The sequence below is a fragment of the Staurois parvus genome, unplaced genomic scaffold (genome assembly GCF_062004578.1).
Source record: "Staurois parvus isolate SC_StPar_1 unplaced genomic scaffold, SC_StPar_1.0 ptg000496l, whole genome shotgun sequence".
Classification (NCBI taxonomy): Eukaryota; Metazoa; Chordata; class Amphibia; order Anura; family Ranidae; genus Staurois; species Staurois parvus.
In genome coordinates, this window is record NW_028318292.1 from 20868 (window position 1) to 36837 (window position 15970).

The window sequence follows — 15970 nt, forward strand, 5'->3', positions numbered from 1 at the left end:
CTCCCCCCGACACAGGGGATATCACCACCCACTGACAAACTGTCATCCCCAATATAACCAGCGGGTGGCAGAACACCTCCCCCCCCCCCCCCCCCGACACAGGGGATATCACCACCCACTGACAAACTGTAATCCCCAATATAACCAGCGGGTGGCAGAACACCTCCCCCCGACACAGGATGTCACCACCCACTGACAAACTGTCATCCCCAATATAACCAGCAGGTGGCAGAACACCTCCCCCTGACACGGGATATCACCACCCACTGACCAACTGTCATCACCAAAATAACCAGCAGGTGGCAGAACACCTCCCCCCCCCCCCCGACACAGGGGATATCACCACCCACTGACAAACTGACATCCCCAATATAACCAACGGGTGGCAGAACACCTCCCCCCCCCCCGACACAGGGGATATCACCACCCACTGACAAACTGTCATCCCCAATATAACCAGCGGGTGGCAGAACACCTCCCCCCGACACGGGATATCACCACCCACTGACAAACTGTCATCCCCAATATAACCAGCAGGTGGCAGAAGACCTCCCCCTGACACGGGATATCACCACCCACTGACCAACTGTCATCACCAAAATAACCAGCAGGTGGCAGAACACCTCCCCCCCCCCCCCGACACAGGGGATATCACCACCCACTGACAAACTGTCATCCCCAATATAACCAACGGGTGGCAGAACACCTCCCCCCCCCGACACAGGGGATATCACCACCCACTGACAAACTGTCATCCCCAATATAACCAGCGGGTGGCAGAACACCTCCCCCCGACACGGGATATCACCACCCACTGACAAACTGTCATCCCCAATATAACCAGCGGGTGGCAGAACACTCCCCCCCCCACCCCCGACACAGGATATCACCACCCACTGACAAACTGACATCGCCAATATGACCAGCAGGTGGCAGACCCCCCCCCCCCCCCCCGCTACTGGATATCACCACCCACTGACAAACTGTCATCCCCCAATATAACCAGCGGGTGGCAGAAGACCTCCCCCCGACATAGGGGATATCACCACCCACTGACAAACTGTCATCCCCAATAAAACCAGCAGATGGCAGAACACCCCCCCCCCCCTTCCCGACACAGGGGATATCACCACCCTCTGACAAATTATCATTACCAATATAGCCAGCAGGTGTCAGCACAGCCACACACATGGCACCTCGCATATCACCACCCTCTGACTGACTATCATCTCAAACATAACCAGTAGGTGGCAGCATATCACACATATAGCACCCAGGATATCACAACCAACTGACTGTCATCTCCAATATAACCAGCAGGTGGCAGCACTTCAGCAACTGACTGTCATTTCAAAAATAACCAGCAGGTGTCAGCACAGCCACACACATGGCACCCCGAATATCACCACCCTCTGATTGACCATCATCTCAAATATAACCAGTAGGTGGCAGCATATCACACATATAGCACCCGGGATATCACAAACAAATGACTATCATCCCCAATATAAACAAAAGGTGACAGCACACCCCCACACATGACACCTGGGATATCAGGTATAACCAGCAGATGGCAGCACACCCTGACATAAGGCACCCTGGACATCAACACTCACCAACTGACTATTATCTCCCATATAACAAGGAGGAGGCAGCATGTCCCTACATCTCAGCACCCGGGATATCACCACCCACATACTGTCATCTCCTTTTTAACCAGTAGGTGGTAGGACACCTTCACAGCAAGAAGATCACCACCCATTGACCGACTGTCATCTCCAATATAACCAGCAGGTGGCAGTGCACCCTGACACTGGGAATTGGGGATTTCATCCCCACTGATTAACTATAATTTCCAGTAAAACCAGCAGATGGCCGAACACCTCCACATGCACTATGTTGCCCCAAGTATTGGGCCGCTGGCCTTTCCACGCACATGACCTTTAATGGCCCCCCAGTCTTACTCCGTAGGGTTCAATATTGAGTTGGCCCCGCCCTTTGCAGCTATAACAGCTTCAACTCTTCTGGGAAGGCCGTCCACAAGGTTTAGGAGGGTGTCTATGGGAAGGTTGGACCATTCTTCCAGAAGCACATTTGTCAGGTCAGGCACTGATTTCGGGGGAGGAGGCCTGGCTCGTAGTCCGCGCTCTAATTCATCCCAAAGGTGTTCTATGGGGTTGAGGTCAGGACTCTGTGCAGGTCAGTCAAGTTCCTCCACCCCAAACTGGCTCCTCCATGTCTTTATGGACCTTGCTCTGTGCACTGGTGCGCTGTCATGTTGGAACAGGAAGGGGCCATCCCCAAACTCCTCCCACAAAGTTGGGGGCATGAAATTGTCCAAAATGTTGCCTTAAGAGTTTCCTTCACTGGAACCAGAAGGTGGCAGCACACCCCCAAAAATGGCATCTATGATATGACCACCCACTGACTGACTGTCCTCTCCAATGTAACCAGAAGGAGGCAGCACATCACCACACATGGCACCTGGGACAACACCACTGACTGATTGACTGTTATCGCCAATATAGCCTATAGGTGGCAGCACATCTTCATATATGGAGCCAGGATGTCACTGTTACAAAATGACCGTCATCTTCTATATAACCAAGCGGTGTCTGCACACACCTACATATGGCACCTAAGATATCACCACCAAGACACAGACTATCATTACCAATATAACCAGCAGGTGGCAGTCAACCTCAACACATGGAAATATCACCGCCAACCAACTTATTGATATAATCAGGTGGTAGCACACCCCTACAAATGGTATCTATGATATCACCACCCACTGATTGACTGTGATCTCCAATATAACCAGTAGGTGTCAGCACATCCCCTCACATGGCACCCAAGATATCACCACCCACTGATTGACTGTCATCTCCAATATAACCAGTAGGTGTCAGCACATCCCCTCACATGGCACCCGGGACATCACCACCCACTGACTGGAAAACATCTCCATTATAACCAGCAGGTGTCAGCACATCCCCTCACATGGCACCTGGGATATCACCACCCACTGACTGGGTAACATCTCCATTATAACCAGCAGGTGGCAGCATATCCCCTCACATGGCACCCGGGACACCCCCACCCACTGACGGAGTATCATCTCCATTATAACCAGCAGGTGGCAGCACATCCCCTCACATGGCACCCGGGACACCACCACCCACTGACTATCATCTCCAATATAACCAGCAGATAGCAGTCCCCCACCACAAACACAAACACATGACACCCAGGACATCACCACCCACTGACTGACTATCATCTCCATTATAACCAGCAGGTGGCAGCACATTCTTACATATGGTACCCAGGATATCACCATCCACTGACTGACTGTCATCTCCAATATAACCAGCAAGTGGCAGCACATCCCCACGCATGGCACCTGAGATATCACCACCCACTGACTGAATATTATCTCCATTATAACCAGCAGCTGGCAGCACATCCTCACACCAGGCACCCCTGATATTACCACCTACTGACTGACTGTCATCTTCAATATAAACAGCAGGTGGCAGCCCCCACACCACCACCACACATGGCAGGCTGTTACCATCAATCAACTGACCGTTATTTCCAATTTGACCAGCAGATGGCAGCACAGCCCCACAAATGATATGTATGGTGCCACCACCCACTGACTGACTGTCACTTACAGTATAACCAGCAGGTGGCAGCACACTTCCCACACATGGCACCCTGGACATCAGCACCCACTGACTGACTGTTATCTCTAATAAAACCAGCAGGTGGCAGCACATCCCCATGCATGGCACCTGAGATATCACCACCCACTGACTGACTACCATCTCCATTATAACCAACAGGTGGAATCACATCCTCACACAAGGCACCCCTGATATTACTGCCTACTGTCTAACTGTAATCTCAAATATGACCAGCAGGTGGCAGCACCCCAATCCCACACATAAGGCACCTAGGACATCACCACCCACTGACTGACTGTTATCTCCAATACAACCATAATATTAATCACCACCCTCTGACCGTCCATCGTCTCCAAAATAACCAGCAGGTGGCAGTAAACCTCCACATATGGCCACTGGGATATCCCCACCCATTGACAGACTGTTATCTAAAATATAATCAGCAGGTGGTAGCATATCCCCTCACATGGCATCCAGGACATCTCCATCTTCTAACTGACTGTCATCTGCAATATTAACCAGCAGGTGGCAGCACATCCCCACACATGGGCTCTATGGATATCACCACCCACTGACTGACTGTCATCTCCAATATAACCAGCAGGTGGCAGCACATCCCACACATGGCTCTAGGGATATCACCACCCACTGACTGACTGTCATCTCCAATATAAACAGAAGGTGGCAGCAGCCCCTCCACTTCCCCACACACATGGCACCTAGGACATCATCCCCACCTGGAATATCACCATCCACTGACTTATCTCCAATATAACTAATAAGTGGCAGCACATCCCCACATGCGACAGCCAAGATATAACAATTACAAACTGACCAATATTTCCAATACAACTAACAAGTGGCAGCACATCTCCACACATGGCACCTGTGATATCACCACCCATGGACAGACTGTCATCTGCAATATAATCAGCAGGTGGCAGCACATCTTAACACATGGCACCCAGGATATCACCACACTTTGTCTGACTGTCATCTCCAATACAACCAGCAGGTGGCAGCTCACTACCCTGCATGGCACGCAGGATATCACCACCCACTGGCTGACTGTTATCTCTAATAAAACCAGCAGGTGGCAGCACACTTCCCACACATGGCACCCTGAACATCACCACCCACTGACTGTTATCTCTAATAAAACCAGCAGGTGGCAGCACATCCCCATACATGGCACCTGAGATATCACCACCCACTGACTGACTACCATCTCCATTATAACCAGCAGGTGGAAGCACATCTGGAAGCACATCCTCACACAAGGCACCCCTGATATTACTGCCTACTGACTAACTGTAATCTCAAATATGACCAGCAGGTGGCAGCACCCCAATCCCACACATAAGGCACCTAGGACATCACCACCCACTGACTGACTGTTATCTCCAATACAACCATAATATCTTCTATATAACCAAGCGGTGTCTGCACACACCTACATATGGCACCTAAGATATCACCACCCAGACACAGACTATCATTACCAATATAACCAGCAGGTGGCAGTCAACCTCAACACATGGAAATATCACCGCCAACCAACTTATTGATATAATCAGGTGGTAGCACACCCCTACAAATGGTATCTATGATATCACCACACACTGACTGACTGTCATCTCCAATATAACCAGCAGGTGGCAGCACATCCGCACACATGGCTCTAGGGATATCACCACCCACTGACTGACTGTCATCTCCAATATAAACAGAAGGTGGCAGCAGCCCCTCCACTTCCCCACACACATGGCACCTAGGACATCATACCCACCTGGAATATCACCATCCACTGACATATCTCCAATACAACCAGCAAGTGGCAGCACATCCCCAGACATGGCACCTGTGATATCACCACCCATGGACAGACTGTCATCTGCAATGTAATCAGCAGGTGGCAGCACATCTTAACACATGGCACCCAGGATATCACCACACTTCATCTGACTTTCATCTCTAATACAACCAGCAGGTGGCAGCACACTACCCTACATGGCACCCAGGATATCACCACCCATTGAATCACTGTCATCTCCAATACAACCAGCAGGTGGCAGCACACTACCTGAATCCTGAATTCAGTTTGTTTCATCTCTTGTAGCAGCTCAGGGCTGCAGATCCCCCGCTGCCTCTTTGCAGCCACTTTCTGTCTCCATGCACTCCAGCGATGGCAGCATGGCATTTCTCAGGATGGGTTTCTTGGTGGTGACAATAGCGGACCTTGCCTGTGTAATGTGTGCCACTTGTAGTCACTATTGGAAGCCTGTGTGATGAGGTGACAACCCAGGACTACATTTGGGAGATGGGGACAGAGTGTTGTCACCCTATAACAGGAAGTGCCTGAACAAGGATTTTGAAATGATATGAAACCTGCTACAGCTGAAAGGAGATTTTAATGATTGGCTTTACCTCTACATTGCCATACAGGAAATGTCCTAATTGTCTAAAATCTTCTAGTGGGGACACTACTTCTGGTGACAACCATGGATTCGCTCACTTTGAAGGACTTTTCTCTCACTTCCTGTTTTGGCTATGGGACAGGAAGTGATGGTAAATCCAAAATGTTACAGTTGTCACCAGAACAGGAATAGAAGAAACATCTTCCAATGGGGAAACCAGTTCTGGTGACAACCAGGGATTCCCTCACTTTGAAGGACTTTTCTCTCACTTCCTGTTTTGGCTATGGGACAGGAAGTGAAGGGACAACTAGGGGTTCCCTTACTTTGGAGGGATTTCCTCCCACTTCCTGTTTTAGCTATGGGACAGGAAGTGATGGTAAATCCAAAATGTTATAGTTGTCACCAGAACAGGAATAAAGGAAACATCTTCCAATGGGGACACTAGTTCTGGTGACAACCAGGGATCCCCTCACTTTGAAGGACTTTCCTCTCACTTCCTGGTTAGGCTATGGGACAGGAAGTGAAGGGAAATCTCCCCAGTGGGGACATAAATGGCCATAAAACCTGAACCTTAGGCTAGGTTCACACCTATGCAGTTTGCATTTGATCTGTTTCAGCAGTGCTTTTTGCGGTGCATTTTGACTTGTTTGCACATGCGTTTTGTGTTTTTTCCCACAACTTGTTGCTGGACAGATTAAAATGCATCAAAAATGTATAAAAACCGCACTACATGCTTGAAAAAAAAGTTTAATTTTTAGTTCTATTTTTAAGTACTTTTGGGTAGAGTCATGAAGGGATATAACCCCTGGCTGATTCCCCCCCCCATCTATGTCCCATTGGGGAGATTTCCCTTCACTTCCTGTCCCATTAGCCAAACAGGAAATGGGAAGAAATCCCTCCAAAGTGAGGGAATCCGTGGTTGTCACCAGCACCAGTGTCCCCATTGGAAGATTTTCTCTCTATTCCTCTTCTGGTGACAACTCAAACGTTTGACCTACTTTTTTCACTCCATAATAACAGCAAGCAGGAGAAATGTAGAAGGTGACTCTCTGTAGTGTCCCCACTGGAAGATTTTCCTGGTGACACCTGTGACATTTTGGATTTGCCATCCCTTCCTGTACCAAATACACTTGTCAGCGTTCCGGGAAGTGCTCCGGCGGGTGCATGTGGAAACACGCATTTAAAGGCAGACACGTGAAGATGGAGTTTCTGCTCATCCCTGGATGAGGGTTCAAGCTGAACTTGGGGCATAAAAGACACAAATGAGCGCGGCTCTGGAATTATAATATATATAAATACAAGCAGTGTATGTGCCTGAGGGGACTTGATCTCAGCCTCTTGTAGTCCCAGTACAGCAGAGCTCAGACTAGGAGAGGGGGAAGCAGCACAAGGAGTCAATTAGTTCATGTTCTGACAGGAAGCATGCTGATAGAAGGACAGAGCAAAGTGGCAGACAGATGAGATAATCACCGTGCTGCTTCTCCGTTCAATGACCAGTCAGCAGCTGGGTGCTCGTCCGGGATCAGTCGCTGTGCTGCTTCTCCGTTCAATGACCAGTCAGCAGCTGGGGGCTCGTCCGGGATCAATCGTTGTGCTGCTTCTCCGTTCAATGACCAGTCAGCAGCTGGGGGCTCGTCCGGGATCAATCACTGTGCTGCTTCTCCGTTCAATGACCAGTCAGCAGCTGGGGGCTCGTCCGGGATCAATCGTTGTGCTGCTTCTCCGTTCAATGACCAGTCAGCAGCTGGGGGCTCTTCCGGGATCAATCACTGTGCTGCTTCTCCGTTCAATGACCAGTCAGCAGCTGGGGGCTCGTCCGGGATCAATCGCTGTGCTGCTTCTCTATTCAATGACCAGTCAGCAGCTGGGGGCTCGTCCGGGATCACCTGAAGAAGTGGGCATCTAGTGGCAGAAGGAGGTACTGCTGGGGAAATCTTTAGATTGAAGGTGAATGCTGCAGCAAAATCTGGTTGTTATTTTACTTTTCATCTTTTTTTTTTGCTTGGAGCTCTGATTTTAATATGGAGCGTAATATGCCCGCAGCAACGCTACAATCCGGTTGGTTCGCAGGGTTGAACAAAGCGCGTCCCCCTCTTACGCTGTGCGGTCTAACCATCGGGGCTGCGCCCGGAGGAGCCCAGAAGGGATTGCATTGTGCGTGCCCCGCCCCGCGTGGGTCTTCTCTGAAATGGAACTCTTTGTAGTTTCTCTGCCGCGGCTCACCAGATTCCTGCCGGAACATTTCAATACGATTATTTTTCAGTCTCGGGAAGATTGGAAAATGGCTCTTTTGTTCGCCGGCGTTGGCAGGAACAATGAACAAAGAGACGTCTGTTATTGTGACAACTTTGCCGTTGTCTGCGCCCCGGGGAACGCCGCGCCGCAATACGGAGATGTTCCTGGATATAGTCGTTATCCAGTAAAGGAGATTACATGCCGTGTACAACACCCCACATCCTGCGGGCGACATGGGGGGGCTTCAGCCTGGAGCGCCATCACAGGACGCCTCACCTATATCTACCAAAACATTGTTACTGCTTCATATACAGTCCGTGTTATAATCCTCAGTTCAGCTGACCCACAGAGCTTACACTCCATATTGGATCTATAAACCCCAGTTCAGCTGACCTGCAGAGCTTACACTCAATATTCGATATAGAAACCCCAATGCTGCTGACCCACAGAGCTTACACTTGATATTTGATCTATAGACCCCAGTTCTGCTGACCCACAGAGCTTACGCTCTATATTTGATCTAACTACAGTTCTGCTGACCCACAGAGCTTACACTTGATATTGGATCTATAGACCCCAGTTCTGCTGACCCACAGAGCTTACGCTGTATATTTGATCTATAAACCCCAGTTTAGGTGACCCGAAGAGCTTACGCTCTATATTTGATTTATAGACCCCAGTTTAGGTGACCCGAAGAGCTTACGCTCGATATTGGATCTATAAACCCCAGTTTGGCTGACCTGCAGAGCTTACACTCAATATTCGATATAGAAACCCCAATGCTGCTGACCCACAGAGCTTACGCTCTATATTTGATCTAACTACAGTTCTGCTGACCCACAGAGCTTACACTTGATATTGGATCTATAGACCCCAGTTTAGGTGACCCACAGAGCTTACACTCAATATTTGCTATAGAAACCCCAGTGCTGTTGACTCGCAGAGCTTACGCTCTATATTTGATCTATAAACCCCAGTTTAGGTGACCCGAAGAGCTTACACTCTATATTTGATCTATAAACCCCAGTTTGACTGACCTGCGGAGCTTACACTCAATATTCGATATAGAAACCCCAATGGTGCTGACCCACAGAGCTTACACTCGATATTTGATCTATAGATCCCAGTTCTGCTGATCCACAGAGCTTACACTCGATATTTGATCTATAGATCCCAGTTCTGCTGACCCACAGAGCTTACGCTCAATATTTGATTTATAGACCCCAGTTTAGGTGACCCGAAGAGCTTACACTCGATATTTGATCTATAAACCCCATTTCAGCTGACCTGCAGAGCTTACACTCAATATTCGATATAGAAACCCCAATGCTGCTGACCCACAGAGCTTACACTCGATATTTGATCTATAGACCCCAGTTCTGCTGACCCACAGAGCTTACGCTGTATATTTGATCTATAAACCCCAGTTCTGCTGACCCACAGAGCTTACACTCTATATTGGATCTATAGACCCCAGTTCAGCTGACCCACAGAGCTTACACTCGATATTTAATCTATAAACCCCATTTCAGCTGACCTGCAGAGCTCACACTCCATATTTGATCTATAAACCCCAGTTCAACTGACCTGCAGAGCTCACACTCCATATTTGATCTATAAACCCCAGTTCAACTGACCTGCAGAGCTCACACTCCATATTTGATCTATAAACCCCAGTTCAACTGACCTGCAGAGCTCACACTCCATATTTGATCTATAAACCCCAGTTCAACTGACCTGCAGAGCTCGCACTCTATATTTGATCATTTTCTAATATGGCTTTAGAAATTTTAGGGCAGAAAATGAAAGGAAATTCCCCCAAAAAGAAACAAAGACAAAGTGCCCAATCCCGACACGGACACCTTCTATCTGGTACAATGGCGGAACAATCGGTGCAATCTGTCCGCCATGCGGGGTGATCGGAAAGATGAGATTTACTGAAATGCCCAACGAACTGTTCTGACTCCTCGGCTGCTGAAATGTAAACAAAGTGGTGGGGATCCCAGGCTATGACTGTATTTGTCCAATGATATCGGGGGTGGGGGGGACCTGTGACATTGTTGCATGGCTGGGGATCTCTCATTCAGCGGCGGTGCTGCGGAGGGTTGTCCTGATTGGCGAGGATTTACATTATAGACATTTGTATCTATTTTCCTTACGTACTTTCTCTAAGGTGTGTATGTATTCACATTGAAGTGTTTGTGGGAATGGGGAAGGGTTCATTACCGCCCCCCAATGGCCCACCTAAAGAAGGGCAGGCTGCACACATGCTGTAACCACGGCAAAAAATTAAACTGCATGTCGCAGTGATGCGGTGAAATGCGATCCATTTGAGTGTATGGGACCGCTCCATAGCTGCCCTGCACCCGTGGTTGCAGCAGTTCACCCTCTTTAGGGCTCATTCACACTAGCAATTGTGGGGTCCTAAAACCCTGCGCTTCAGCAACCCCCGTTAGCTGCAGAGTGGGTGGGGGTGTACTCATGCCGTGGGCCCAATGCTGTGGTTTGCGGCCGGTCTCTATCGGTGGGCTTAGTGCCCGCCAAACGTGACCCCTTCAAGTGACTTGAGGCCGCTCTGCAAGGACTAGTACGGGGTTCAAGGGGTCAAAGCAGGCGGTGAGGAGGCGATACGCCAAATACTGCCTGAAGGACAAGGATTGAGCCAATACAAGGGTATCTTGGTACCCCTGGGGGGAGGGGCGAATATCTGGAACCCCCATTAAAAAGGCAGCTTCCAGATTTCATAATTAGCCCCCCCACAACCCCCCGCCCACTTTTTAGGGGACAGGATGTGGGGATATGGCCTTGTTTCTCAACGTGGGGACAAGGACCCTTCTAAGGGGAGGGTTCCCCCTTCCTTTTTGCAGGGTACCCCCTCCTATGCTGAAAGTTGCATGCTTGCTGTCCTCCCCCTTCCCCAGACTGCATGCCTGGATAAAGATTTTGGGGGAAAATTTGAGGGAGCCCCATGCCAATTTGTTTTTAAAGGGACTTTGCGGCTGGTCGCTATCGGTGGGCTTAGTGCCCACCAAACGTGACCCATTCAAGTGAATTGCAGGCACTAATACGGGCTTCAAGGGGTTCCAGCAGCCGGGGAGGAGGCAATACACCAAATACTGCCTGAAGGACAAGGGGTGCGCCAATACAAGGGCATCATGCAGGGGCAAACTGACCATTTGGAAACTTGGGCACTGCCCGAGGGCCCGGGGTCAATAGGGGGCCCCATGAGATGCCCCTGGTACCTTTTTTATAGGCTTTATTGAGTTAGGGCAAGGACACAGGGGCCCCATGATCCCCTATTGCCCGGGGACCCCATGAGTTGTCAGTCCGCCCCTGGTATCATGGTACCCCTGGGGGGAGGGGGTGGGTATCTGGAACACCCATTATAGAGGTAGCTTCCACATTACTTAATTAGCCCCCCACTTTTTAGGGGACAGGATGTGGGGATGTGGCCTTGTTTCTCAACATGGGGACAAGGTCCCTTTTTGCAGGGTAACCCCTCCTCTGCTGAAAGTTGCACGCATGCTGCCCCCCATTTTCCTGCCCCCCCCCCTGTTCCTCAGACTGCATGCCTGGATAAAGGTTTGGGGGGAAAATTCGAGGGAGCCCCATGCCAATTTTTTTTGTTAAAGGGACAGTCCACATTTGTAAAGGCGATGGAGCGCGGAGATGGAGCCTGGAAGGGTTAAGTTGCATTAGGCATTGATGAGATGTTATTAGTCAATTACTGGAGGGCGACTCGTCTTGTCTGGAGTGATAATGACTTCCACAACAAGGGCCACGGCTGCCATTAACCTCTCCGAGCTCCATCCATAATGAGACAAACTGCATCATATTGACTGATTCCCCCCCCCCCTCCCCCGATGGACAGATTGAGCCGAGCTGTCAAACGCCACTTACTCCGCTGGCCGGCGACCAAACGCCGAGGATCTGCTGATAAAACCATCCATGTGTAGATTGATGTCTCTCCGCTCTTAATGTAATCTACACAAGATGGACGCGTCACCAAACCCGCCGCGCTCCGCTCTTCGCACGCCGCCAAGATAGATGAATTTAGAATGGACAGACAGCCCCCCCCAAAAAACTGAATTCACCGACTAGGGAAACATTACTGATTGTTTGGACTGGAGGCTTCACCACCAGATGCCCCCCACCATACAAACTACTGCAGGGGAATCCCACCATTGTGGGAGGGGCAGAGACACAGACTACTGCAGGGGAATCCCACCATTGTGGGAGGGGCAGAGACACAGACTACTGCAGGGAAATCTCCCCATTGTGGGAGGGGCAGAGACACAAACTACTGCAGGGGAATCCCACCATTGTGGGAGGGGCAGAGACACAAACTATTGCAGGGAAATCTCCCCATTGTGGGAGGGGCAGAAACACAGACTACTGCAGGGGAATCCCACCATTGTGGGAGGGGCAGAGACACAGACTACTGCAGGGAAATCTCCCCATTGTGGGAGGGGCAGAGACACAAACTACTGCAGAGGAATCTCCCCATTGTGGGAGGGGCAGAGACACAAACTACTGCAGGGAAATCTCCCCATTGTGGGAGGGGCAGAAACACAGACTACTGCAGGGGAATCCCACCATTGTGGGAGGGGCAGAGACACAAACTACTGCAGGGAAATCTCCCCATTGTGGGAGGGGCAGAGACACAAACTACTGCAGGAAATCTCCCCATTGTGGGAGGAGCAGAGAGACAAACTACTGAGGGGAAATCTCCCCATTGTGGGAGGGGCAGAGAGACAAACTACTGAGGGGAAATCTCCCCATTGTGGGAGGGGCAGAGAGACAAACTACTGCATTTTGTTGTAGAGATTTATTAGTCCAGGTAGAAGCGTTGGTCATCATTTTGCTAGTGTCATGATGACCGGAGGATGTTGCCATCTTGAATGTACCGTCTGTATTGGTCTGTTGGTCTGTATTGGCCTGATGGTCTGTTGGTCTGTATTGGTGTGTTAGTCTGTATTGGTCTGATGCTCTGTATTGGTCTGATGGTCTGTATTGGTGTGTTAGTCTGTGTTGGTCTGTTGGTCTGTATTGATCTGTGTTGGTCTGTATTGATCTGCGTTGTTCTGTATTGGTCTGTGTTGGTCTGATGGTCTGTATTGGTCTGATGGTCTGTATTGGTCTGATGGTCTGTATTGGTCTGTTGGTCTGTGTTGGTGTATTGGTCTGTGTTGGTCTGTATTGGTCTGTATTGGTCTGATGCTCTGTATTGGCCTGATGCTCTGTATTGGTCTGATGGTCTGATGGTCTGTATTGGTGTGTTAGTCTGTTGGTCTGTATTGATCTGTGTTGGTCTGTATTGATCTGTGTTGGTCTGTATTGATCTGCGTTGTTCTGTATTGGTCTGTTGGTCTGTATTGGTATGTTGGTCTGTATTGGCTTGTTGGTCTGATGGTCTGTATTGGTCTGATGGTCTGTATTGGTCTGTTGGTCTGTGTTGGTCTGTATTGGTCTGATGGTCTGTATTGGTCTGATGGTCTGTATTGGCCTGTTGGTCTGTATTGGCCTGTTGGTCTGTATTGGCCTGTTGGTCTGTATTGGCCTGTTGGTCTGTATTGGCCTGATGCTCTGTATTGGCCTGATGCTCTGTATTGGCCTGATGCTCTGTATTGGTCTGATGGTCTGTATTGGTCTGATGGTCTGTTGGTCTGTATTGGTGTGTTAGTCTGTATTGGTCTGATGGTCTGTATTGGTGTGTTGGTCTGTATTGGTGTGTTAGTCTGTGCTGGTCTGTTGGTCTGTGTTGATCTGTGTTGGTCTGTATTGATCTGCGTTGTTCTGTATTGGTCTGTTGGTCTGTATTGGCTTGTTGGTCTGATGGTCTGTATTGGTCTGATGGTCTGTATTGGTCTGTTGGTCTGTAGGTCTGTGTTGGTGTATTGATCTGTGTTGGTCTGTATTGATCTGCATTGTTCTGTATTGGTCTGTTGGTCTGTGTTGGTATGTTGGTCTGTATTGGCTTGTTGGTCTGTGTTGGTCTGATGGTCTGTATTGGTCTGATGGTCTGTATTGGTCTGATGGTCTGTATTGGTCTGTTGGTCTGTATTGGTCTGTTGGTCTGTATTGGTATGTTGGTCTGTGTTGGTGTATTGATCTGTGTTGGTCTGTATTGGCATGTTGGTCTGTGTTGGCCTGTTGGTCTGTGTTGGCCTGTTGGTCTGTATTGGTATGTTGGTCTGTATTGGTATGTTGGTCTGTATTGGTCTGTTGGTCTGTATTGGTATGTTGGTCTGTGTTGGTGTATTGATCTGTTGGTCTGTATTGGCCTGATGGTCTGTATTGGCCTGTTGGTCTGTATTGGCCTGTATTGGTCTGTATTGGCCTGTATTGGTCTGTATTGGCCTGTTGGTCTGTATTGGCCTGATGCTCTGTATTGGCCTGATGCTCTGTATTGGCCTGATGCTCTGTATTGGCCTGTTGGCCTGATGGTCTGTATTGGTCTGTGTCGGTATGTTGGTTTGTGTTGGTATGTTGGTCTGTATTGGTATGTTGGTTTGTGTCTGTGTTGGTCTGTATTGGTGTGTTGGTCTTTGTTGGTCTGTTGGTCTTTGTTGGTCTGTGCTCGTATAATAATTGGATATCTCTAATAATTGTTCATATACAGAGCAAAGGTCTGTTGGTCTGTATTGGTCTGTTGGTCTGTATTGGTATGTTGGTCTGTGTTGGTGTATTGATCTGTGTTGGTCTGTATTGGCATGTTGGTCTGTGTTGGCCTGTTGGTCTGTATTGGTATGTTGGTCTGTATTGGTCTGTTGGTCTGTGTTGGTCTATGTTGGTTTGTTGGTCTGTATTGGTATGTTGGTCTGTGTTGGTGTATTGATCTGTGTTGGCCTGTTGGTCTGTATTGGCCTGTTGGTCTGTATTGGCCTGTTGGTCTGTATTGGCCTGTTGGTCTGTATTGGCCTGATGGTCTGTATTGGCCTGATGGTCTGTATTGGCCTGTTGGTCTGTATTGGCCTGATGCTCTGTATTGGCCTGATGGTCTGTATTGGCCTGATGGTCTGTATTGGCCTGATGCTCTGTATTGGCCTGATGCTCTGTATTGGCCTGATGCTCTGTATTGGCCTGATGCTCTGTATTGGCCTGATGCTCTGTATTGGCCTGATGCTCTGTATTGGTCTGTGTCGGTATGTTGGTTTGTGTTGGTATGTTGGTCTGTATTGGTATGTTGGTTTGTGTCTGTGTTGGTCTTTGTTGGTCTGTTGGTCTTTGTTGGTCTGTTGGTCTTTGTTGGTCTGTGCTCGTATAATAATTGGATATCTCTAATAATTGTTCATATACAGAGCAAAGTCTCTTGGGTAAAGAGGACCTGTCACCATTACACATCACTGGCAGTTACCCTGCTATTCCCCACCATTATATCATACATGGACTACATGGTCCAGATTCATATTTTTGATCCTTCCCAGGGGCGGACTGACCATTCGAGCACTCGGGCACTGCCCGAGGGCCCGGAGTCAGTAGGGGGCCCCACGAAATACCCCTGGTACCTTTTAAAGGCTTTTTTGGGTGTGCTTTGAGTGTGGGCAAGAACACAGGGGCCTCATGATCCCCTATTGCCCGGGGGCCCCATGAGTTATCAGTCCGCCCCTGATCCTTCCACATGAC